The sequence below is a fragment of the Sminthopsis crassicaudata genome, chromosome 2 (genome assembly GCF_048593235.1).
Source record: "Sminthopsis crassicaudata isolate SCR6 chromosome 2, ASM4859323v1, whole genome shotgun sequence".
In the NCBI taxonomy this organism is placed as follows: domain Eukaryota; kingdom Metazoa; phylum Chordata; class Mammalia; order Dasyuromorphia; family Dasyuridae; genus Sminthopsis; species Sminthopsis crassicaudata.
Genome location: NC_133618.1, coordinates 40673990 through 40701177, shown reverse-complemented (window position 1 = coordinate 40701177; position 27188 = coordinate 40673990). Strand labels below are relative to the sequence as shown.

The following is a 27188-nucleotide window of genomic DNA, read 5'->3' as shown; positions in this document are numbered from 1 at the left end:
AACTCACTGTCATTTTCCACTGTGTAGACTTCTTCCAAGGGCTGGAAAAGACATGAAGAAATGGATAGAAGTCAGGAGCCTCAGTCTTCTGTTCCCCAAAGGGAAGCCTGGAGCACAGAAGCCATGAAAAGATTTTTTGATATGTGGTCCCAGGCTAGGAGGGCAGCCAGGAAGAGAAGCAGAGCAATATGTAGGATGATCTCCAGGATGTTGCACAATGAGGGTTCAGAGAAAAGCTGGACTGAATGTCTGGACATGATGGTGGCCCTGGAAATCTTATATTGGACCTTCCAGGAGTCCAATCAGAATCAGCAGGGTCATCCCTACCTCTACCCATTCAAGGCAGCTTTAGAACAAGTCTTTCCATTCAGAGGAGCTGGGCAAGGGCCTCGGCCCATGATGTGTTTGATGTTGAATCCACAGATTACAACACCTCAGGTAAGTACTGCACAAAGGCTTTAGCAGTCACATTTTTCTCAGAAATACTGAATTAACTATTTTCATTGTGAATGGGAATGGGATGAACCCTCCCATAGAATGAAAGCAAATAGCAGACTGATTTAAAAGCCAGAATCCTACAATATGTTGTTTACAAGAAACACATTTAAAGCACAGTGAAACATTCAGAGGAAAGGTACAAGGCTGGAGCAAAATCTAATATGCTTCAGGTGAAGAAAGAAAAGAGGGGTAGGAATTCTGATCTCAGATGAAGCAAAAGCAAAAATAGATCTAATTAAAAAAGAAATAAGGAAAGAAACACTTATCTTAATAAAAAGGGTACCATAGATAATGAAGTAATAGCAATACTAAACATATATGCACCAAATGGTTTATAGCATTCAAATTCCTAGAAGAGAAGAATGGCAAGAAGAAATAGACAGCAAAAGTGTACTAGTGGGAGGTCACAACCTTGCTCTCTCAGAACTAGATAAAACAAACAAACAAACAAAAAATCAATTAGAAAGAAGTTAAGGAGGTAAATAAAATTTTAGAAAAGTTAGTTAGGATAGAACTCTGGAAATAACTGAATGGAGACAGAAAGGAATGTACTTTTTTTCCTCGGAGGTTCGTGGAACCTATGCATAAACTAACCATGTATTAGTGCATAAAAACCTCAAAACCTAATGCAGAAAGGCAGAAATAATAAATGATTTTTTCCAAATCATATTGCAATAAAAATCACATGCAATAGAAGACCAGGGCAAAATAGACCAAAAATTAATTGGAATTGAAATAAACTAATTCTTAAGAATGAATGGGTGAAACAACAAATTATAGATACAATAATTGCATCCAGGAGAATGGTAATAGTGACACAACATACCAAAATTTTGGTGATGCAGCCAAAGTAGTTATTTGGGGAAATTTTATATCTCTAGGGGTTTACTTGCATAAAGTAAAGACAGACAAGATCAATGATTTGGGCTTACAACTAAAAAAAAAGCTAGAAAAGTAAAAAATTAAAAACCCTCAATTAAATATCAAATTTGAAATTCTAAAAATAAAAGGGGAGATAAATAAAACTTGAATGTAAGAAAACTATTTAGTTAATAAATCTAAGAATTAGCTTGATTTAAAAAAAAAAGCTTTAATTTGAATAAATAAAGGAAAGAAGAAAATCAAATTGTCATTCTCAAATGAAAATGGAAAACTTTCCACCATTGAAGAGGAAATCAGAGCAATAATTAGCAGTTATGTCGCCCAACTGTATGTCAATAAATTTGATAATCTAAGTGAAATGGAGGATTATCTGCAAAAATATAGATTGCCCAAGTTAACAGATGAGGAAACAAATCATTTAAGTAATCTCATTTTAGAAAAAGAAATACAAGAAGCTATTAATCAATTCTCTAAGAAAAAATCATTTTCCAGGGCCAGGTTGATTTACATTTGAATTCTACCAAACATTTAAATAACAATTCCACCACTACATAAGCTATTTGATAAAAGAGGGGGAAAAGTACTACCAAATTCTGTTCATGACACAGACATGGTACTGAAGCCTAATCAAGTGGAGGATGAAAATAGAAAATTATACACCTATTTTTATTTTTTCCTAGTGAATATTGATGCAAAAATCTTAAAATATTAGCAAACAGATTATAGAAAATCATCCCCAGGGTAATACAATATGTCCAAGAGGGATCTACACCAGTAATGCAGGGCTGCTTCAATATTAGGAAAACTACACCAAACACCAAACAAATAAAAATCATATGATTATTTCAATAGATGACAAAAAAGCATTTGATAAAATCAAACACCCTAATATAAGCATGAGAGAATATAGGAATAAATGAACTTTTCCTTAAAATGACAAGTAGCAACTATTTAACACCATCATCAAGCATCCAATCCCCGTATGTAATGGGGGCAAACTAGAATGGTTTCATAAGATCAGGGGTGAAATAAGGATGCCCACTACTGCCATAACACTTCAGTATTGTATTAGAAATCTTAGCTTTGGCAATAAGAGAAGAAAGAGATTAAAGAAATTAGAGTAGATAATGAGGAAAACAAATTATCATTCTTGGCAGATGATATCATGGTATTCTTAGAGAATCCCAGAGAATCAACTAAAGAGCTCCTAGAAGTTAATTCAGAACAATGCAAAGTTGCAAGATACAAATTAAATCCACATAAATCAACAGGATTTCTACATGTTACCAACAAAGTCCTGTAGCAAGAAATATAATGACCATTGCCAGGGTCTGGAAATCACTTTTCATTTCCTCTCTTAGAAATATGGCAATGGTGATTTCCCAGTGTATTGTGGGGCAAGGAAAAGGGTGTCATGGCCCTTTGAAAGTCCAGGCTTAGTATGAATCCCTTCCTAGGGAAGCAGGAAAACACTGAGTCCAAAGGATAAGGAGACATGGAAAGCAGGGGTCAAGATTGGACCCGGCACCTCTCACTTAATTCCATGAGGCCCATTTGTCCCACACTCATGGAGAATGACATTTAGGCCCAGGGATGGAGCAAGTACTGTCATTTTAGAATGAGCAGAATTCTAACCATTTCTTCATGTCTCCTCCAGAATAGAAGAAGTCAGGGGCCTCAGGGTTTTAATCACCTAGGGGAAGCCTGGAGGCCAGAAGCCATTAAAATATTTTTGAATATGTGGTCCCACCTTAATATCCAGGCTATGAGGGCAGCCAGGAAGAGACTCCTGGCAATATACAGGATGATCTCCAGGCTGTTGCAAAAGGAGGGTGTCAAGAAAAGCTGGCGTGAATGTCAGGACAGGATGGTGATCCTGGAAAACTTATATTGGACCTCCCAGGAGTCCAATCAGAATGGAGAATCTCATCTCATTCTCTACCCGTTCAAGGAGGTTTTAGAATGAGTCTTTCCATTTAGACGGACCAGGTATGGGGGCTGTCAGCATGAAGAGTCTGATATTGAGTCCACAGACTATGACACCTCAGGTAAGTACTACACAAAGGGCTTCAGAAGTCACATTCTGCTCAGACAGGGTACTTCAGGGGCTTCAAATGTCCGTCTCTGCTTTCACTGGAGAGTTCCAGAATGAATCTCTGCCATGGCTCTTCCCTTGCTTAAAAAATACATATTCCATCTTCAAGCCCAGTTGGAGCCAAAACAAGGACAAGGGGACATGGGCAGAGAGCTTCTAGGGAGAAGATTTGTAAAATTTCACTCTTGCCATTTTGATAGGGGCATATAATTGGGATCCCATACCTGCTTGGAGTATTCCTTGGCATGCTGCAGTTCAATGGGAACTCATTTCTTGGGATGGAGCCTCCATTGCCCAAGTGCAGAATGTCCAGATGAGGGAGAACAGCACTCTGGAGCCCACACTAGTGATCCCTAGAACATTAACCAGTATACCTACACAAGGGCCTTATGGGCCTGTCCCTCAAGATCCACAGCCAGAGCTTCCATGGCCCCTAAATCTTCATATCTGTATTGACAATGGCTTCCCTCAGGAGCACATGCTTGCCCACATGACTCATATTATCCCATTTCAAGAAATATCATTTGCTTCCCCCCATCTCCCATGGACTAAGGAGAACAACCTCAACTGTCAGCCCCAGGACAACCCTTCAGGGTGGGATGTTGACAGAGGCAAAGACACAGATCAAATTGTCTCCCACAATAGATCACAGGACACCTCCTCCACTGAGGCTCCTTTGATAAACATGCAGCATGAAGAGCCCCTTAACAATAGTCCCCCAAATCATATGACCCACATGTCAGAGACTGTGCAAGCCCTTAGTCAGTGGCCAATGAAGAGACAGTGAACATAGGGGAGATCTAACATGGCAATATCTATTCCCCAGAATCCAAGGACCTATGAAAGCAACCCCCCAAATCCAGGCTCAATATGTCCATATCCACTTCCCTATCCACATGGATACCCATTCTTCTTCCCCACACCTGTTCTTCCTTACCCACAGTTATATTCAAACAAGATAGGAATCCCAAGAAACAAAGTCATTCCACACAAAGTAATTCTAGCTAGTAATGGAGGTAGGCCATTCCATGGACCCAGAGCCTCACATCTGTATTGACAATAGCTTCCCTCAGGAGCACATGCTGGCCTACATGACACATATCATCCCATTTCAAGAAACACCATTTGCCTCGCCCGAACGTCCATGGTATTCTAGGTAGGCCTAGGCTGTTGGAGGCCATGCCTTGGTCCTTTGTACTCTTGCTTTTCTGTTGTCCTCATTCTACCTCTTTTCCACCTGGGTGAAGAAGAAGGCAAAACATCTCTGGTCTACATACTTTCCTTCTCAATGTCTCCCACCTCTGTTTCTTTCTCAACCTCTGTGTCCACACATGATAGGAACTTAAAAGGAAAGGCAAGTTTTCTCAGATCCACAAAGTAATCATTTCATTCCCTACTTCAGACAGGACTTGTCTGTTGTATCCTTAATTGGGTCCCTACACTCTCAACTTTCCTGTCCCCATTCTAGCTGTTTTCTTGCCTAGATTTGTTCAAATAAAATATGAGTTTTTAAAAAAGATACTTTTTCAAGAAATACCTTGAAGGCAAATAATATTTTCAGAGTAAAGGTAAAAGGCTGGAGCAAAAACTACTATTTTTCAGGTAAAGTAAGAAAAGCGAGAGAAGTGATCCTGATCTCTGATCAGGCAAAATTAGAAATATCTAAAAGAGACAAGGAAGGAAACTATCTTGTTAAAGGCTACCATAGATAATGAAGCTATATCAATAGTAAACATTCATGCATCAAGTGGTATGGTTTCCAAATTCCGAGAGGAGAAGTTAAGAGGTACAGGAAGAAATAGAAAGGAAAAGTATACTAATAGGATCTCAACCTTGCCCTCTCAAACCTAGAGAAATTGAATTACAAAATAAATTAGAAAGGTGTTAAGGAAGTGAATACAATTTTAGAAATGTTAGGTGTGACAGATCTTGGAAAAAATTGAAAGGAGACAGAAAGGAATACGCTTTTTTACCCTTGGTGATTCATGGAAACTATTTTTTAAAAATTTGACCATGTATTAGGGCATTAAAAAAAAAAAAACCTCAAAATTTAATGGAGAAAGGCAGAAATAATAAATGTTTTTGTTTCCCAATAAGATCAGGGGCGAAACAAGGTTGCCTACTACTATCATTACAATTCAATACTGTATTAGAAATCTTAGCTTTGGCAAGAAGAGAAGAAAGAGATTAAAGGAATTAGAATAGATAAAGAAGAAACCAAATTAAGTATACCATCATATCATATGCAAAGAGTGATAGAGAATCCCAGAGATTCTATTAAAAACTATTAGAAATAATCCACACCTTTAGCAAAGTTGCATGTTACAAAATAAATCCATGTAAATCATCAGGATTTCTAAATATCACCAACATAGTCCAGCAGCAATACAGATACAAAGATACTGGCTAATTTCTGGAAATATCTCTGGATATGGAGCCAAGGTGCTGGGTGTTCTCCTGAGGCTTTCCTCTGAGTAACTCTTAGGGATGTCCTTAGCCTTCCGGGAGCCTCTTTCCTGCTCTGTACATGTGAGTGTAGGGAAGTTATGTCGGCTCAACATGGCCTATACAGTCCCTTCCATGGCTTCCTTTGGGTTTTTTGGAAAGAAAAAAAAAAAAAAGCACTATAACAGATCCTCAAGGGCAGACATTACCCTCCCAGTCAGAGATCATTTGTAGTAATATGGTCACTGGTGACTTTGGTAAGCAGTAGAATGTCCAGAAGAGGGTATTCTGCAGTGTCAGCACCTCAGGCCTCTCTCCTGGGAGAAGCGAGATCAGGGGATCTTTATCATGGAGAAGACCTGAGATGACAACCAGGTTCAGATTTCAGAACTTGTGATCTGGAAAAGGAAAGCAATTTCTCCTTGGGTCTCCAGAACAGAGCAGTCTGGGCTGGTGGGAAAGAGGGAAATTGAAAGCTTGAAGCCAGGAAATGCTTGTCAGAGAGAATGAGTTGTCTCAGAGGATATTTAAGTTTTGTCTCTTCCCTACAGGACTACAAGAAATGGCCAGTGTGATAGAAAATTCTGCTGTTCCTGAGCAGCAAGAATTCTCCTGCAGGATCTCCAGGTACAATCCCTCCTTCTATAAAGTCTGGTTTGCTTGAAGCCCAAACCAATCCTTTACTCCAGATCTTCCCATTAACTCATCCCTCCTTGGGGCAGTAATGAAAGGGCAGGGAGTACAGGAAGTGCCCTCCCTAACACAGGAGAGCAGTGACCCAGCCCACCCACTGGCATGAACTGAGTAAGAGCCCTCACCTGGAAAGAGCCCCTGTCATGCCCCAGCTTTGATCCTTGGCATCAGGATTTATGGGATTCCTGCCTCAGAATGAAGTTATTCCCTTCTCAGTGCATCCTCAGTCATTTCTTACCTGGCACAACCTCCCCTGAAAGCAGCAAGCCAGACTGTGGGTCATTGAAATCCTGGGTTCAAGGCTTACCTCTGAAAGCTACTGATTCTGAAGCTTTTGGAAAGGTTTTCACCTCACAAAGTCAAGTTGTCAGTCTCAAAAATGAAAAGGGAAAACTTTCCACCATTGAACAGGAAATCAGACCAATAATTAGAAGTTATTTTGCCCAACTATATATAAATAAATTTGATAAGTGAAAAGGAAGAATATCTGCAAATATATGGATTGTCCAAAGAAACAAATTATTTAAACAGTCCCACTTTAGAAAAAGAAAGACAACAAGCCATTAGTCAATTCCCTAAGAAACAATCAGTCGCCAGGGCCAGAGTTATAGGCTCTGAAGCTCTGCAAAAGTCCTTGACCTCACAGAGCTTGTGACCACTGACACTTTTATTGGTTAAAAAAAAAAAAAAAAAAAATCGTGGCCAGCTGCAAGGCAAATACAAAAGGAGGTGCAAGGATCTGGAAATCCCTTTTCATTTCCTTTCCTAGAAATGATGGCATTGGTGAGTTCCCAGACTACTATGGGGCTAGAAATGGATGTTTTGAAGTCCAGTCTCAGTATGAATGCCTTCTTAGGGAAGGAGGAAAACACAGAGTACAAAGGGCAAGAAGCCATGCAAAGCAGGGTTCAAGTTTAGACCCAGCATCTCTCATCTGATTCCATGAGTGCCCATATTGCCCCAGACTCAGAGAATGGCATCTAAGCCCAGGGATAGATCAAATCACTGTCTTTTCCATTGGGGAGAAATCTAACCATTTCTTCATGTCACCCCCAGGCACTGGAATGTCAGAGTCCTCAGCCTTTTGCTCCCCGAGGAAAAGTCAGGAGCTCAGAAGCCATTAAAATATTTTTGAATATATGGACCTACCCTAATATTCAGGCTATGAGGGCAACCAGGAAGAGACTCCTGGCAATATACAAGAAGGGTGTCAAGAAAAGCTGATGTGAATGTCCAGACATGATGGTGATCCTGGAAAACTTGTACTGGTCCTTCTTGGAGTCCAGTCAGAATAGAGAACCTCATCTCATTCTTTACCCATTCAAGGAGGCTTTAGAACGAGTCTTTCCATGCAGACAGGCCAGGCATGGGGGCTCTCAGCATGAAGAGTCCGATGTTGAGTCCACAGAGGATGACACCTCAGGTAAGTGCTGCACAAAGGGCATCAGAAGTCACATTCTGCTCAGGAAGGGTACCTCAGGGGCTACAAATGTCACTCTCTATTTTCACTGGAGAGTTCCAGAATGAATCTCTGCCATGGTTCTTCCCTTGCTTAAAAAAAAAATAATACACATTTGATGGTGTTCTATCTTCAAGCCCAGCCAGAACCAAAAAAAGGACAGGGGACCTGGGCAGAGAGCCTCTAGGAATAGGATTTGTAATACTTTCACTCTTGTTTTGAGAGGGGCATACAGTTGGAACCCCATACCTGCTTGGACCCTTCCTTGGCATGCTGCAGTTCAATGGGAGTTCATTTCTTGGAATGGAGCCTCCATTGCCCAGAGGCAGAATATCCAGAAGATAGAGAACAGCATCCTGGAGCCCCCACTAGTGATCTCTACTACATTTACCTGCATACCCACCCAAGTGCACCATTGGAGTACTGCTCAGGGTTCACAGCCAGAGATGGATTTCACACCCTCACATCTGTATCGACAATAGCTTCCCTCAGGAGCACATGCTTGCTCACATGACTCATATCCCATTTCCAGAAACACCATTTGCCTCCCCCAATCTTGCATGGCCTATGGAAAACAACATCAATTGTCAGCCCCAGGACAGCCCTTCAGGGTGGGATGTTGAGGAAGGAAAAGACACAGGTCAGAATGTCCCTGACAATAGATCACAGGACACCTCCTCCACTGAGGCCCCTTTGATAAACATGCCTGGCCCCTCTGGAGGGAAAATACTTGTTCTAAAGCCGGCTTGAATAGGTAGATAATGAAATAAGATTGTCCATTCTGATTGGAATGCTGGAAGGTCCAACAATAGTCCCCCAAATCATATGACCCACATGTCAGAGACTGTGCAAGCCTTTAATTCAGTGGCCAAGAGAGTGAACATAGGGAAGATCTGACATCCCAATATCTATTGCCCAAAATCCAGGGACCTATGAAAGCTACCCCCCAAATCCAGGCTTAATATGTCCATATCCACTTCCCTATCCACATGGATATCCACTTTTCTTCCCCCCCACCTCTGTTCTTCCTTCCCCACAATTACATCCAAACAAGATAGGAGTCCCAAGAAACAAAGTCATTCCACACAAAGTAATTCCAGCTAGTAATGGAGGTAGGCCATTCCATGGACCCAGAACCTCTCATTTGTATGGACAATGGCTTCCTGCTGGAGCACATGCAGGCCCACATGATGCATATCATCCCATTTCAAGAAACACCATTTGCCTCGCCCGATCTTCCATGGTACTCTAGGTAGGCCTAGGTTGTTGGAGGCCATGCCTTGGTCCTTTATACTCTTGCTTTTCTGTTGTCCCCATTCTACCTCTCTTCCACCTGGGTAAAGAAGAAGGCAAAACATCTCTGGTCTACATACTTTCCTTCTCAATGTCTCCCACCTCTGTTTCTTTCTCAACCTCTATCTCCACACATGATAGGAATGTAAAAGGTAAGGCAAGTTTTCTCAGAACCACAAAGTAATCATTTAATTCCCTACTTCAGACAGGACTTGTCTGTTGTATCCTTAATTGGGTCCCTACACTCTCAAATTTCCTGTCCCCATTCTAGCAGTTTTCTTGCTTTTATTTGTTCAAATAAAATGTGAGTGTTTTTTTAAATGCATTTACAAGAAACACCTTGAAGGCAAAGTAATACTTTCAGAATAAAGGTAAAAGGCTGGAGCAAAAACTATTATTTTTCAGGTAAAGTAAGAAAAGCGAGAGAAGTGGTCCTGATCTCTGATCAGGCAAAAGCAGAAATATATCTAAAAGAGAAAAGGAAGGAAACTATCTTGTTAAAGGATACCTTAGATAATGAAGCTATATCAATAGTAAACATTTATGCACCAAGTGGTATGGTTTCCAAATTCTGAGAGGAGAAGTTGGGTGCACGAAGAAATAGACAGGAAAAGTATACTAATGGGATCTCAACCTTAGCCTCTCAAAACTAGAGAAATTGAACCACGAAATAAATTAGAAAGGTGTTAAGGAAGTAAAGACAATTTTAGAAATGTTAAGTATGACAGATCTTTGGGAAAAAATTGAAATCCTTTCTTGGATTCATGGAAACTACAAAAAAAAAAAAAAAAAAAAAAAAAAAAAAAAAAAAAAAGACTCTGTATTAGGACATAAAAAAAGCTCAAAATCCAATGGAGAAAGTCAGAAATAGTAAATGTTTTTGTTTCCCAATAAGGTCAGAGGTGAAACAAGGTTGCCTACTACTACCATTATACTTCAATATTATATTAGACATCTTAGCTTTGACAGTAAGAGAAGAAAGACATTAAAAGAATTAGAATAGCTAAAGAGGAAACTAAATTTATCACTCTTTGTAGATGATATGATGTATACTTAGAGAACCCCAGAGATTCTACTAAAAAAACTATTAGAAATAATCCACACCTTTAGCAAAGTTGCACAAAATAAACCCACAAAAATCATAAGGATTTCTACATATTACCATCATAGTCCAGCAGTAATAGAGATACAAAGACACTGGCTAATTTCTGGAAATATCTCTGGATACAGAGCCAAGGTGCTGGGGGTTCTCCTGAGGCTTTCCAAGTGATTCTTAGGGATGTCCTTAGCCTTCTGGGAGCCTCTTTCCTGCTTTGTACATGTGAGTGTAGGTTCTCGACATGGCCTATACAATCCCTTTCATGGCTTCCTCTGGGCTTTTTGGAAAGAAAAAAAAAGCATTATACCAGATCCCCAAGGGCAGACATTACCCTCCCAGGTCAGAGATCATGTGTAGTAATATGGTCACTGGTGACCTTGATAAGTAGTATGTCCAGAAGAGGGTATTCTGCAGTGTCAGTACCTCAGGCCTCTCTGCTGGGAGAAGAGGGATGAAGGGATCTTTGTCATGGAGAAGACTTGGGGTGACAACCATGTTCAGATTTGAGAACTTGTGGTCTGGAAAAGGAAAGCAATTCCTCTTTGGGTCTCCAGACAGAACAGAGCAGTCTGGGCTGGTGGAAAGAGGAAAATTGAAAGCTTGATGCCAGGAAATGCTTGTTTTCAAAGAGAATTAGTTGTCTCAAAGGAGGTTTAAGCTTTGTCTCTTCCCCCTAGGATCAAGAGAAATGGCAAGTGTACTTGAGAAAGTCAACTGTGCTGTTCCTGAGCAGAAAGAAAAAGGAAAAGGAGGAGATCCTTCTGCAGTATCTCCAAGTACATTCCCTCCATCTATACAGTCTGGGTTGCTGGAAGCCCAATCGATCCTTTACTCCAAATAATCCTATTTAAGCATCCCTCCTTAGGGGAGTAATGAAAAGCAGGGAATAGAGGAAGTGCCATACCTGGCATTGGAGAACAGTGACCCAGCCCACCCAGTGGCATGAACTGAGTAAAGAGCCCTCTTGGAAAGAATCCTTGTCATGTCCAAGATTTAATTCTTGGCATCAAGATTTGCGGGAGTCCTATCTCAGAACGCAGTCATTCCTCTCTCAGTGCATCTTCAGCCATTTCTTACCTGGCACAACATCTCCTGAAAGCAGCAAGCCAGACTGTGGGTCATCGAAATCCTGGGTTCAAGGCTTGCCTCTGAAAGCTACTGATTCTGAAGTTCTGGGAAAAATTTTCATCTCATCAACTCATATTGTCAGTCTCAAAAATGAAAAGGGAAAACTTTCCACCATTGAACAGGAAATCAGACCAATAATTAGAAGTTATTTTGCCCAACTATATATAAATAAATTTGATAAGTGAAAAGAAGGAATATCTGCAAATATATGGATTGTCCAAAGAAAAATTATTTAAATAGTCCCATTTTAGAAAAAGAAAGACAACAAGACATTAGTCAATTCCCTAAGAAACAATCAGTCGCCAGGGCCAGAGTTATAGGCTCTGAAGCTCTGCAAAAGTCCTTGACCTCACAGAGCTTGTGACCACTGACACTTTTATTGATTAAAAAAAAAAAAATGGTGGCCAGCTGCAAGGCAAATACAAAAGGAGGTGCCAGGATCTGGAAATCCCTTTTCATTTCCTTTCCTAGAAATGATGGCATTGGTGAGTTCCCAGACTACTATGGGATAGAAATGGATGTTTTGAAGTCCAGCCTCAGTATGAATGCCTTCTTAGGGAAGCAGGAAAACACCAAGTCCAAAGGGCAAGAAGCCTTGGAAAGTAGGGTTCAAGGTTAGACCCATCATCTCTCACCTGATTCCATGAGTGCCCATATTGCCCCAGACTCAGAGAATGGCATCTAAGCCCAGGAATAAATCAAATCACTGTCATTTTCAACTGGGCAGAAATCTAACCATTTCTTCATGTCACCCCCAGGCACTGGAATAAGTCAGAGTCCTCAGCCTTTTGCTCCCCAAAGGAAAGCCTGGAGCCCAGAAGCCATTGAAATATTTTTGAATATGTGGACCTACCCTAATATCCAGTCTATGAGGACAACCAGGAAGAAACTCCATGCAATATACAGGGTGATCTCCAGGATGCTATACAAGGAGGGTGTCAAGAAAAGCTGACATGAATGTCAGGACATGATGGTGATCCTGAAAAATTTATATTGGACATTCAATGAGTCCAATTAGAATGCAGAACCTCATCTAATTCTCTACCCATTCAAGGCAGCTTTAGAACGAATCTTTCCCTTCAGACAATCCAGGCACGGGGGCTCTCAGCATGAAGAGTCTGATGTCGAGTCCACAGATGATGACACCTCAGGTACGTACTACTTCTGAAGTCACATTCTGCTCAGGCAGAGTACCTCACGGGCTTCAAATGTCAGTCTCTGTTTTCACTTGAGAGTTCCAGAATGAAGTCTCTCCTATGGCTCTTCCCTTGCTTAAAAAAAATAGAGGTTTTGGGATAGAGCCAAGATGGCGGAGAAGATACACGTGAATTTCTAAGCTCCTTTTTATCCTCAATACCAACTACTTAAATCAGCCTCAAAAATAATGCTGGACTGATAAAAACTACAATGATTAGAAGCCCAACTTACCAGCCAAAGAGAATGTGGACTTTCAACAGAAAAGGTCGGTTCCAATGGGAGGAAAAAAAAAGACCGGCACAGATAGGGTTGTACTAGGGGCTAGCACATTCTGCCAAACGGGCTGTGGAGAACTCTGGGATCAGAGAAGCCACTGAGATAGAAGAATCTGGCATAGGCTGATAGCGCTACTCTGCTTGTAAATCAGATCAGAAGAGAAATCAAAGCCACTTAAAAAAAAAAAAAAAAAGCCAGAAAATATAAGTATCCCAAATTGTAAGTGACTTAACACCAATCTCAGCATGGCTTTGCAGCCGCCTTCTGCTGTCCAGGGTTTTTCCTTGGGGCAGGTAAGAACCTGAACAGTGGCGGGGGGAGGAGTGCGAGGGGGGGACACACACACAGCCCAGGGCAGCCTCTAATACACGTAGTGCCAGGCTCAGCCTTAGGCAGTGGAACTCCCGCAGCAGCAGATCCCCTGCAGCAGCAAATGCACATCCCAGTCAGAGACTTCCGTTTTGAGGGCAGGGGCTTTTCACTGGTCAGCTGCTAACAGCCACAACTGTGGGGGGGGTGACTCTGTCACTGTTCAGCCTCTAGCATCAGGGCAGTTGCTAGGCCACACATAGGGGGTTCCTCATTGGGCACTCCTCCCAATGCAATCATACTAACCCCCTCTCAGTCATTTCCAGGGAAGGGGGAGGAGAACTCTCTCTCAAAGCTCTTTCTTAGGCAAGTCACAATTTTGCTCCTTTCCATCCTATCTGGGAGGAAGGTGGTAAATTTCCTGCCCAAAGGGCTGACCCCACCAAGTTTTAACAATGAGTAAGAAACTAAAGAGACTGATTGACACCTTCTATACAAAGAAAGAATGGGTAGCCAACCCCAAGGAGGTTAACAGCAGATATTATCTCCAGATAATATCCTAAAGGGGAATGATATCTGCTGCCCACCATATAACTCTCTCCTAGAAGAGACTATTAAAAAGTTGAGAGTTTGAAGAAAAATGGGGAAAGGTAAGAGAATCTATGCTAGAGAGTAACAATGTCCTGAAATTTGAGTTGGAAAAAATAAATTCACAGGAAGTGCAGGGAAACAAAATTTGTGAATTAGAAAAGATTAAAAAAATCACAGGAAAATAGGATTTCTGAAATGTAAAAGATAAAAAATTCCCAAGAAAGTAGGATTTGTGAATTGGAAAAAGAAAATAACTCACTAAAAAAAAATTAGTGAAATGGAAAAAAATTCAGCAGAGCAAAGTACTTCATTTAGAAACTCAATTGGACATATACAAAAAGAACTAAAAAATGTGAATCAAGAAAGTAACTCATTAAAAATAAGGACTGAGGGGGCAGCTAGGTGGTGTAGTAGATAGAACACCAGCCTTGAATTCAGTTCAAATCTGGTCTCAGACACTTAACACTTCCTAGATGTGTGACCCTGGGCAAGTTACTTAACCCCAGCCTCAGAGAAAAAAAAAAATCAGGACTGAAAAAATAGACATCAATGATTCATTGAGGAACCAAGAATCAGTCAAACAAAATTAAAAAAAAAAAAAAAGAAAAAGAAAAAGCTGGAGAATAATGTCAAATATCTCTAGGAGAGATAATCCGAGGATCATTGGACTTCTTAAAAATTATGATGAAAAAAGAGCCTAGATTCCATTTTACAGGAAATCATCACAGAAAACTGTCCAGAGATAATAGAAACAGAAGGGAAAATAGGCGTTGAAAGAATTCATCAAATACCTTCTGAAAAAGACCCTAAAAAAAAAACTCCACAGAACATTGGGTTTAAGCTGCAGAAATACCTCACTTAGGAAAAAATATTGCAAGCAGCTAGGAAAAAACAATTCAAATATCAAGGTGCCATAATAAGGGTCACTCAAGATCTGGCTGTCTCCACATTAAAGGATGGAAGGGCCTGGAACCCAATATTCCAAAATGCAAAAGAACTAGGAATGCAACCAAGAAAAAACTACCCAGCTAAGTTTAGTATTTTCTTCCATGGAAGAAGAGAGTCATTTAATGAAACAGAGGAATTCTATTTGTTTCTAAGGAAAAAACCATCCACAAGACTCAAGAGAAGCAGAAAAAGGTAAAAAGAACTCTTGAGAACTGTATTCTGTTGTGGATATACAGAAAGTCTACATGTATAATTTGATTTTACTGATACAACATAATAAAGGGAAGTAGTAAAGGGAAGGGGATAGTATCAGAAAACGGGAAAGGAGAGCTAAAAATAGGGAAACTACATCCTAGGAAGAGGCAAAGAAAATTTACCACATCTGAGGGAATTTAGAGAAGGGGAGGAACATTGTGTGAATTTTACTCTCATCAGAGTAGGCTCAAAGAGTAAATAATTGACATATTTATTTTTCAGAGAATTCTCTCTCACCTCATTAAAAGGGGGGGAGGAAAAGGAAAAGAGGAATAAGGGAAGGGTACAAGTAAGGGGAAGGGACTTAAAAGGAGAGGGGAGAGATACTAAAAAGAGAGGGCTGCATGTCACAAGTGGGGTCCATAAATTCAATATTGGGGAAGGGGATCGGGAGTACAAGGGGAAAAAAGCCTAATCAGGGGATAATATGATGTCAGGAAATACAGAATTATTCATTTTAACTATAAATGTGAATGGGATGAACTCTCCCATTAAATGGAGGGGGATAGAAGAATGGATCAAAAGTCAGAACCCTACAATATGTTGTTACAGGAAACACATTTAAAGCAGGGAGATACATACAGAGTAAAGGTAAAAGGCTGGAGCAGAATCTATTATGCTTCAGGTGAAGTCAAATAAGCAGGGGTAGCCATCCTTATCTTGGATCAAGCAAAAGCAGAAATTGATCTAATTAAAAGAGAAGGAAGGAAACTATAATCCTGTTAAAAGGTAGCATAGACAATGAAGCCATATCAATACTAAACATATATGTACCAAGTGGTATAGCATCTAACTTCCTAAAGGAGAAGTTGAGAATTGCAAGAAGAAATAGACAGCAAAACTGTAATAGTGGGAGATCTCAACCTTGCACTCACAGAATTAGATAAAACAAACCACAAAACAAATAAGAAAGAAATTAAAGAGGTAAATAGAACATTCACAAAATTAGGTATGATAGACCTTTGCAGAAAACTGAATAGTGATAGAAAGGAGTATACTTTCTTCTCAGCAGTTCATATATTGCTACCATAAAGATCTCAAAATTAAATGTAGGAAGGCAGAAATAGTAAACTCTTTCTTCTCAGATCACAATGCAATAAAAACTACATTCAACAAGAAGTTAGGGGTAAATAGACCAAAAAGTAATTGAAAACTAAATAATCTCATCTTAAAGAATGATTGGGTGAAACAGCAAATTATAGAAACAATAATTTCACCCAAGATAATGACATCATGCCAAAATTTGTGGGATTCAGGTAAAGTGTTAATAAGGGGAAATTTTATATCTTTATGGGCTTACTTGAATAAAGTAGAGAAAGAAGATCAATGAATTGGGCCTACAACTCAAAAAGCTAGAAGAAGACCAAATTAAAACCCCCCAACCAAAAACTAAATTTTAAATTTTAAATTAAAAGAGAAATCAATAACATTGAAAGTAAAAAAAAAAAAAAAAAAAAAAAACCTATTGAATTAATAAAGAAAACTAAGACTTGGCTTTATGAAAAAGCCAGTAAAATAGATACACCTTTGGTAAATCTGATCAGAAAAAGGAAAGAGGAAAATCAAATTGTTAGTCTTTAAAATGAAAAGGGTGATCTTTCTACCAATGAATTGGAAATTAGAGTAATAATAAGGAATTACTTTGCCCGGATGACTACTTTCAAAAATATAGGTTTCCTAGATTAACAAGGAGGTAAACAGCTTAAATAGTCCCATTTCAGAAAAAGAAATAGAACAAGCTATTAATCAACTCCCCAGAAAAATTCCCCAGGACCAGACGGATTTACATGTGAATTCTACCAAACATTTAAAGAACAATTAGCCCCAATGTTATATAAACTATTTGAAAAAATAGGGGATGAAGGAGTCCTACCAAACTCCTTTTATGACACAGACATGGTACTGATACCTAAACCAGGTAGGTTGAAGACTGAGAAAGGAAACTATAGACCAATCTCCTTAATGAATATTGATGCTAAAATCTTTAACATTAGCAAAAAGACTCAGAAAATCATCCTCAGAATAATACACTATGATCAAGTAGGATTTATACCAAGAATGCAGGGCTGGTTTAATATTAGGAAAACTATTAGTATAATTGACCATATTAATAATCAAATTAATAAAAACCATATGATCATCTCAATAGATGCAGAAAAAGCATTTGATAAAGTACAACATCTATTTCTACTAAAAACACTTGACAGTACGGGAATAAAGGGACTATTCCTTAAAATAGTCAGGAGCATATATTTAAGACCGTCAGTAACCATAATATGCAATGGAGATAAACTGGAACCTTTCCCAGTAAGATCAGGAGTGAAACAAGGTTGTCCACTATCATCACTATTAAATATTGTATTAGAAATGCTAGCCTCAGTAATAAGTGTCGAGAAAGAGATTAAAGGAATAAGAGTAGGAAATGAGGAAATCAAACTATCACTCTTTGCAGATGATATGATGGTATACTTAGAGAACCCCAGAAATTCTAAAAAAAGTTATTAGAAATAATTCAGAACTTTAGCAAAGTTGCTGGATACAAAATAAATCCACATAAATCCTCAGCATTTTTATACATCACTAACAAAATGCAACAGCAAGAGATACTAAGAGAAATTCCATTCAAAACAACTGTCAAGAGCATAAAGTATTTGGTAATCCATCTACCAAAGAAAAGTCAGGAAGTATTTGAGCAAAATGACAAAACACTTGTCACAAAAATAAAGTCAGATTTAAATAATTGGAAAGACATTAAGTGCTCTTGGATAGGCCGAGCAAATATAATAAAGATGATAATACTTCCCAAACTAATCTATTTATTTAGTGTTATACCAATCAGACTCCCAAGAAACATTTAATGACCTAGAAAAAACAACAAAATTCATATGGAAGAATAAAAGGTCGAGATTTTCAAGGGAATTAAAGAAAAAAAAAGTTAGATGAAGGTGGTCAAGCTGTACCTGATCTAAAGCTAGATTATAAAGCAGCAGTCACCAAAACCATTTGGTATTGGCTAAGAAATAGACTATTTGATCAATGGAATAGGTTAGATTCACAGGGCAAGATAGTGAATAAAAATAGCAATCTAGTGTTTGACAAACCCAAAGATGCCAACTTTTTGTCAAATAGTGAATTCTTATCCCAAAACTGCTGGAAAAACTGCAGAAATTAGATATGGACCCATACTTAACACCATATACCAAGATAAGATCAAAATGGATCCATGATTTAGGCATAAAGAATGAAATCATAAATAGATTAGAGGAACAGAAGATAGTTTTGTTTGTACAAAAGCTTTTAAATTTGATGTAATCAAAATCTATTTTGTGATCAGTAATGATCTCTACTTCTCCTTGGGTCATAAATTACTTCCTCCTCCACAAGTCTGAGAGGTAGACTAATGCAAATAAGATTAGAAGGGAAGTAACAAATTGGGAAAACATTTTTACACTTAAAAGTTCTGAAAAAGGCCTCATTTCCAAAATATATAGAGAACTAACTCTAATTTATAAATCAAACCATTCTCCAATTGATAAATGGTCAAAGGATATGAACAGACAATTTTCAGATGATGAAATTGAAACTATTTCCACTCATATGAAAGAGTGTTCCAAATCACTACTGATCAGAGAAATGCAAATTAGGACAATTCTGAGATACCACTACACACCTGTTAGATTGGTTGGATTCTTTTACAACACCACCAACAATGCATCAGTGTCCCAGTTTTCCCACATCTTCTCCAATATTCATCATTATATTTTCCTGTCATCTTAGCCTTTCTGGAGAGCAATTTGGAATTACGCCCAAAAAGTTAGCAAATTACGCATGCCCTTTGATCCAGCAGTGCTACTACTGAGTTTATATCCCAAAGAAATACGAAAGAAAGGAAAGGGACCTGTATGTGCCAAAATGTTCGTGGCAGCTCTTTTTATAGTAGCTAGAAACTGGAAAATGAATGGATGCCCATCAATTGGAGAATGGTTGGGTAAATTACGGTATGTGAATGTTACGGAATATTATTGCTCTGTAAGAAATGACCAGCAGGATGAATACAGAGAGGCTTGGAGAGACTTACATGATCTGATGCTGAGTGAAACGAGCAGAACCAGAAGATCACTATACACTTCAACATGATACTGTATGAGGATGTATTCTGATGGAAGTGGATATCTTCTACATAGAGAAGAGCTAATCCAATTCCAATTGATCAGTGATGGACAGAATCACTACACCCAGAAAAGGAACACTGGGAAATGAATGTAAACTGTGAGCATTTTGTTTTTGTTTTTGTTTTTCTTCCCAGATTATTTTTACCTTCCGAATACAATTCTTCCTTTGCAACAACAACAACAACAACAACAACAAAATTCGGTTCTGCACATATATATTGTACCTAGGATATACTATAAGATATTTAATATGTATGGGAACGCCTGCCATCTAGGGGAGAGGATGGAGGGAAGGAGGGGGAAAATTCGGAACAGAAGGGAGTACAAAGGATAATGTTATTTAATTAAAAAAAAAAAGGTTACCTATGCATATGTACTGTCAAAAAAAATAAAATTAATAAAAAAATTAAGAAGAGAAAAAAGTAAAAAAAAAAAAAAAAAAAAACCAAGCACAACAAGGAATGCATTGTTCACAACAACAGCAAGAATGTGAGAAGATCATCTAGGAAAGGCTTGGTTCTCAGCAGGTCAGAGATCCAAAGGAATCCTAATATGTTATGGGCCAGAACTCTGAACTTGAAAGAAGGATTCTTATAAGGTGCTAAGTCAATAGAACTGATAAAGACTATGGTTATCTAGTTTAGCGTGGTGCTTAGTAGTTCTCTAGTACTTAGTACTTAATATAGTTCCACAAGATTCAAACCTGTGATAATGGAGTATATAACAGCCAGTAAGGACTGGACCAAATTCAATTCCATCTTTATCAGACTCATGGTGGCTGGCCTGGCCTCCTGCATTTCTTCCACTGATACCAAGTCTCCTCTGAAGGCCCTCCAGAAAACTAGCGGAGCCCCAAGTGAAGGAGATAGGATTTCCAAAGAGACAATAAAGACTTTTGGACTTTAACACCTGGCTATTCCTGTGATAATTACTCTACTGAAAGGAAGGCTTCCCAAAGAACTCCAGAAAACGAAAACAACATTACATCCATAGACTTTGGACATAAAATGTCATCTGCATCCAGAAAAAAGATCTAAGGAGAATAAATATAAATAGACACTTAAAAAAAAAAAAAAAAAAAAAAAAAGAGAGATCGCAGGACACCTCCTCCACTGAGGCCCCTTTGATAAACATGAAGCATGAAGAGCCCCTTAACAACAGTCCCCAAAGCAAATGACCCACATGTCAGAGACTGTGTAAGCCCTTAATTCAGTGGCCAATGAAGAGACAGTGAACATAGGGGATATATGACATCCCAATATCTATTCCCCAGAATCCATGGACCTATGAAAACTACCCCCCAAATCCAGGCTCAATATGTCCATATCCACTTCCCTATCCACATGGATATCCACTCTTCTTCCCCCCACCTTTGTTCTTCTTTCCCCACAATTATATTCAAACAAGATAGGAATCCCAAGAAACAAAGTCATTCCACACAAAGTAATTCCAGCTATTAATGGAGGTAGGCCATTCCATGGACCCAGAACCTCTCATTTGTATGGACAATGGCTTCCTGCAGGAGCACATGCAGGCCTACATGATGCATATCATCCCATTTCAAGAAACACCATTTGCCTCACCCTATCTTCCATGGTACTCTAGGTGGGCCTAGGCTGCTGGACCTAGGCTAGGCCTAGGTCCTTTGTACTCTTGCTTTTCTAGTGTCCCCATTCTACCTCTCTTCCACCTGGGTGGAGAAGGAGGCAAAATATCTGTGATGTACATACTTTCCTTCTCAATGTCTCCCACCTCTGTTTCTTTCTCAACCTGTGCCCACACATGATAGGAATGTAAAAGGAAAGGCAAGTTTTCTAAGAACCACAAAGTAATCATTTCATTCCCTACTTCAGACAGGACTTGTCTGTTGTATCCTTAATTGGGTCCCTACACTCTCAACTTTCCTGTCCCCATTCTAGTTCTGTTTTCTTGCCTAGATTTGTTCAAATAAAATATGAGTTTTTTAAAAAAGATACTTTTTCAAGAAATACCTTGAAGGCAAAGTAATACTTTCAGAGTAAAGATAAAAGGCTGGAGCAAAAACTATTATGCTTCAGGTAAAGTAAGCAAAGCGAGAGTAGCAATCCTGATCTCTGATCAGGCAAAGTTAGAAATATATAAAAAGGGATAAGGAAGGAAAATATCTTCTTAACGGATATCATAGATATACAATAGTAAACATTCATGCACTAAGTGGTATGGTTTCCACATTCCTAGAGGAGAAGTTAAAAGCTGCAAGAAGAAATAGACAGGAAAAGTATATTAATGGAATCTCAAACTTGCCCTCTCAAAACTAGAAAATTTAAACCACAGAATAAATTAGAAAGGTGTTAAGGAAGTGAATACAATTTTAGAAATTTTAGGTATGACAGATCTTGGAAAAAATTGAAAGGAGACAGAAGAAATATGCTTTTTTACCCCCTCAGTGACACATGGAAAAACTATTAAAAAAAAATTTACCATGTATTCGGGCATTAAAAAGCTCAAAATCCAACGGAGAAAGGCAGAAATGGTAAGTGTTTTTGTTTCCCTATAAGATCAGGGGTGAAACTACTACCATTACAATTCAATATTTTATTAGAAATCTTAGCTTTGGCAATAAGAGAATAAAGACATTAAAGGAATTAGAAGAGATAAAGAGGAAACCAAATTATCATTCTTTGCAGATGATATGATGGTATACTTAGAGAACCCCAGATTCTACTAAAAAACTATTAGAAATAATCCACACCTTTAGCAAAGTTGCACGTCACAAAATAAATCCACGTAAATCATCAGGATTTCTACATATTAGCATCATAGTCCAGCAGCAATAGAGATACAAAGACAATGGCTAATTTCTGGCAATATCTCTGGATATAGAGTCAAGATGCAGGGTGTTCTCCTGAGGCTTTCCTCCGAGTGGCTCTTAGGGATGTCCTGAGCCCTCCGGGATCCTCTTTCCTGCTCTGAGTGTAGGGAAGTTAAGTGGGTCCAACATGGCCTATACAGTCCCTTTCATGGCTTCCTCTGGGTTCTTTGGAAAGAAAACAAGCACTATAACAGATTCCCAAGGGCAGAGGGCACCCTCCCAGGTCAGAGCTCACCTGCAGTAATCTTATCACTGCTGACCGAGGAAAGCAATGGTGTCCAGAATAAGGTAGTCCGCAGGATCAGCAAACCATGCCCATCTTCTGGGAAATGAGGTATTAGGGGATCTTTATCTTGGAGAACACTTGGGGTGACAACCATGTTCACACATCTGAGAAGCTGTGATCTGAAAAAGGAAAGCACTTCCTCCTTGGGTCTCAGGGCAGATCAGAGAACAGTTTGTAGTGGAAAAAAGGGAATTGAAAGCTTGATGTCAGGAAATGCTCGTTGTCAGGGAGAATGTAATGTGGCAGAGGAGACTTCAGCTTTGTCTCTTCCCTCCAGGGCCATGAAAAATGGTCTGTGTTTTTGAGTAAGCCAATTGTGCTGTTCCTGAGCAGCTAGAAAGAGTAGAAGGACGAGATTCTCCTGCAGGATCTCCAGGTATAGGGTTGCTAGAAGCCCAAGGAGATCCTTTGCCACAAATCTCCTTTCCATTGAGGCATCCCTCCTTAGAGCAGTGAGGAAAGGCCAGGGAGTTAAAGAAGTGCCATCCCTGGCAAGGGAGAGCAATGGCCCAGCTCCCCCACTGGCATGAACAGAATGAAGGGCCCTCACCTGGAAAGAGCCCACTTCAAGTCCCAGCTTTGACCCTTGGCATCAGGATTTGTGGGAGTCTTGCCCCAGAATTCAGTCTCTTTCAGTGCATCCTTAGTCATTTCTTACCTGGTAAGACCTTGCTGGAGGGCAGCAAGACAGATTGTAGGTCATGAAGCCCTAGATTCAAGACTTCCCTCTGAAAGCTACAGGCTCTGAAGCTCTGGGAAAGGCCTTGACCTCACAGAACACAAGACCTGAGATCTTTATTAGTAGAAATGGTGCCCACCTGCAAGGCAAATGCAGTGGGAAGTGCCATGATCTGGAAATCCCTATTCAATCCCTTTCTTAGAAAAGATGGCACTGGTCACCTCCCAAAGTACTGTTGGGCTAGAAGGATTCATAGACCCCTTGAAAAATCCATCCTCAGTATGAATCCCTTCCCAGGGGAGCAGGAAATCATTGACTGCAATGGTCATGAAGACATGGAAAGTAGGGCTCAAGGTTAGACCCAACATCTCTCACTTGCTTCCATGAGTGTCCATTTTTCTCTAGACTCATAGCGGATAGCATCTAGGCTCAGGGATATACCATCTCACTGTCATTTTTTCCTTGTACAAATCTAACCATTTCTTGATGTCTTTTCCAGCCACTGGAAGAAGTCAGGAGCCTCAACCTTCTGCTGCATAAAGGGAAGCCGGGAGCTCAGAATCAATTAAAATTTTTTATATATACGGGCCCTGCTAATATCCATGTTATGAGGGCAGCCATGAATAGACACCAAGAGATATACGAATCATCTCAAGGATTTTGCACAAGGAGTGTGTCAGGACAGGCTGGAGTGAATGTCGCCTTGGAAGATTTATACTGGACTGCCCAAGAGTCCAATCTGCATAGGCATGTTGATCCCATTCTCTACCCATTCGAGGCAGGATGGGAACAAGGTTTTCCCTTCAGATGTGCCAGGCATGAGGACTCTGAGCATGACGTCTCTGAGTCGACTCCACAGACTATGATGTCTCTGGGGTAAGTACTGCACAAACGACTTTAGCAGTCACATTCTGCTCAGTAAGGGTCCTCAGAGGCTCCAAAAGTCACAGTCTCTGTTCTCACTGGACAGTACCAGAATGGCATCACTGCCATGGTTCTTCACTTTGGATAAAAAACAAAGGTTCTTCTGTGTTCCATTTTTAAGCCCACTAGGGAGCCTAAAGCAAGGACAGGAGTGCATAGATAGAGAGCTTCTAGGGATAGGATTTTTAATATTTTCCCTCTCCTCATTTTGATAGGATCATATGGTTGGAACCCATACCTGCTTGGACTCCTCCTTTGTTTGGTGATGCTCAGTGTGAGTTCATTCCTTGGGATGGAACCTCCATTGCACAAGTTCAGATTAAGGACATGAAGAAGAACAGCATCCTAGACCCATCACATTCACCTGTACACCCACCAAAGTGCCTTATTAGAGCACTCCTCAGGGTCCACAGCCAGAGATTCCACAAACCCCAGAGGCTCCCATAGCTTTTCTCAAGAGCACATGTTCTCATATAAGACATCTTATTTCAAAAAATATCATTTTCAAGAAATGCCATTTGCCCACACATCTTGCATGGACTACAGAGAACAACCTCAGCTGTCAGCCCTAGGACAGCCCTTCACTTTGGGATGTTGAAAGGGGAAGAGACAGGTAGGAATGTCCTTGAGAATAGACCACAGGACAACTCTTCCACGGATGACTCTTTGATAAACTTGCAGTATGAGAAATTCCTTCAACCAGTCTACCAAATCAAATGGGCCACATATCACACACTGTGCCAGCTGTTAATTCAGCGCCTAATGAGGAGATAGTAAACAATGTAGAAGATCATACTCCACACAAGATCAGACATCCCAACATCCATTACCCAGCATCCATGGACTTCTGAAGGCTACCTCCAAAATGCAGGCTTAATGTGTCCACTTGCACTTCCCTTCCCACATGGATCTCCCCAACTCTGTATTTGCTTCCCCACAATTATATCCAAAACTGATAGGAATATTAAAGAAACAGCCACACAAAGTAACTGTGTTATCTACTCCAGGTAGGACTAGCCTTTTGGAGGCCAGGGCTTGATTGTGTATAGTTCTACTTTTCTATTATCCTCATCCTACCTGGCTTGCTCCTGGATGGAAATGAAGGCAAACTATGTCTGATGTAGATGCTTTCCTTCTCGATGTCCCATTTGAAGTGCTTGTTCCAAGTAAAATTTTGAGAAAACCTGGAGCATTAAAAATCAATTTATTAAGTAAACCATCAAATAAACTGCAAAGTGATGGCCAATGGTTTTTCTTAGTGGCCAAACACTTTCAAAAGGCAGCCTTTTATGTCACCTCACATCTGTTGCCTTTCTGACAAGAACCTCTCCTGCATGAAATGTCCACTGTGATGGAGCAACAGGCTAGTGGCTGCTGGGGATCTAATTCTGACCAGCAGAATAGATCCCTTCATGTGAGAGTTTGGTAATGACATAAGGAGACTGAGAGGCAGTTGTGTTCTCTGACCTCTCTTGTCTTCAATTTATTTTATTCCCAATCCACAAGCAGCATCTGTGTCAGTAAAGGCGGATTTGTAATTCCTTGGGGAGGGGGTTTATGATTTACAGCTATTGGGGCTTTGGGAGAATGGACCTGCCCCGTCACACTTAGGCATGGATCTCAACAATTCCCCAATTTTTGTTTTATGGGAAAACGATTATTTACCCCCAACAGCAGGGTCGATAAGTTTGCCCAATATTGACAAGTGGCTGATATCCGAGTCCAAAACCTGGGGAATACAAACGGCTCTATCAAAATCTTTCCCCTCCTATTCCTTTGGATGGTTGCAGGGTGAGTCGCTATAGCAGGTGCTGAATCTTGTGAGAGGTCATTTGCTCTAACATAATATTTCATCAGGGAGAAAACTTTCTCACAAATGGAGAAGGAGGATTGTTGTCAGAATAAGCATTTTTCATAACATTCAGCAGTCTCCTAATTCGGCCCTTTGACCTATTGCCCCATTTTAATTACCAGACTGAAAAAGCCTTACCGGGTCGCTTTTCCCTTTGCTTCCTTGTTGGTTACCAAAGGAACTCTCCTGAGAATATCCCATTGCTGCCCATGAGCAGCCCTTGAGCTCTGCTGCTTCTTTATTTCTTGTGGCTTTTTGTGCCCCTGTTTGGGTGCCATCTGTTATAGGAGCCACCAGCTAAGGGATGCTGGCAGGTCTACTTCTGACAGCAGAATAGATCCCTTTAAGTAAGAGGATGATAATGATACAAGGACACTGAGAAGCAGTTGAGTTCTCTACCCTCTCTCCCTTTTTCTCTTGCCTCCAATTTATTTCATTCCCAATCCACAAGCAACAGCTGTGTCAGTAAAGGCCGCTTTGCAATTCCTTCTGGGCTGTTATGATTCACAGCTGTGGGGGCTTTCAGAGAATCGACCTGCCCCTTCACTTAGGCATGGGCCTTAACAATGATGGATGCACATCTCATGAGTCTTGGGCCACAGGTCCACATTTCTTCGCCATTATTTCATCATTAAGGAGGGAAGCCTGGTTAGGAGCTTGAGATGCCTCCAAGAATCTGGGCAGGAAAACATTTTGCATAATTTCTCTTTTGAGGGTCATGTAGCCCTAAAACGTAATGATGACGATAAAGTGACTGGACTGGCATTTGATGGCATTGACCAGGTAAATTTGGCTTTTGTGTGTAGGAAAATTAGGCACAGGCCAGGTACTAGGAGGGCTTGTGGTCCCATTCTTAGCTAGTTGTCAGAAACACCTGACTGCTACATCATTATATTATATTATACATTCTATCAGCTAAAGTAAGAAGTGAAAATTTTAAAGAGAATGGGATATTATAAATAAATATCAATAAAAAGATAAAATGTATATTTATTTATTTCCTCACCAAACTTATGCCCCTTGATCCTCTGAGGGATTTATTCTCTCTCCTCAGTAAATCACTGTCTCACAAGACAAACACTTCATGAAAGGTTTTTCTCTCTCAGGGTTAAGAGTTTAAACATTATAGGTTTTAGCATGAGGGCCAAGGGTAGAGAGACTGGCCAAAGCATTGAGGGGAGCAGATGACAAAAGATTGAGGGAGCCTTTTGGGAAACTGATCTTACAAACAAGAATGGTGTATGGAGAAGGAGTAA

General features: G+C 39.9%; 1 long non-coding RNA gene across 1 annotated transcript; it reads right to left on the bottom strand.

Annotated features, from left to right (window-relative positions):
- Positions 1 to 24679: 24679 nt before the first annotated feature.
- On the bottom strand, positions 24680 to 26268 carry LOC141553183 (uncharacterized). Its single transcript, XR_012485301.1, has 3 exons — positions 26071 to 26268; positions 25158 to 25264; positions 24680 to 24839 (listed from the first exon to the last, which is right to left on the bottom strand). It is a non-coding gene; the product is annotated as an uncharacterized LOC141553183 (long non-coding RNA).
- Between the last annotated feature and the right edge of the window lie 920 nt (positions 26269 to 27188).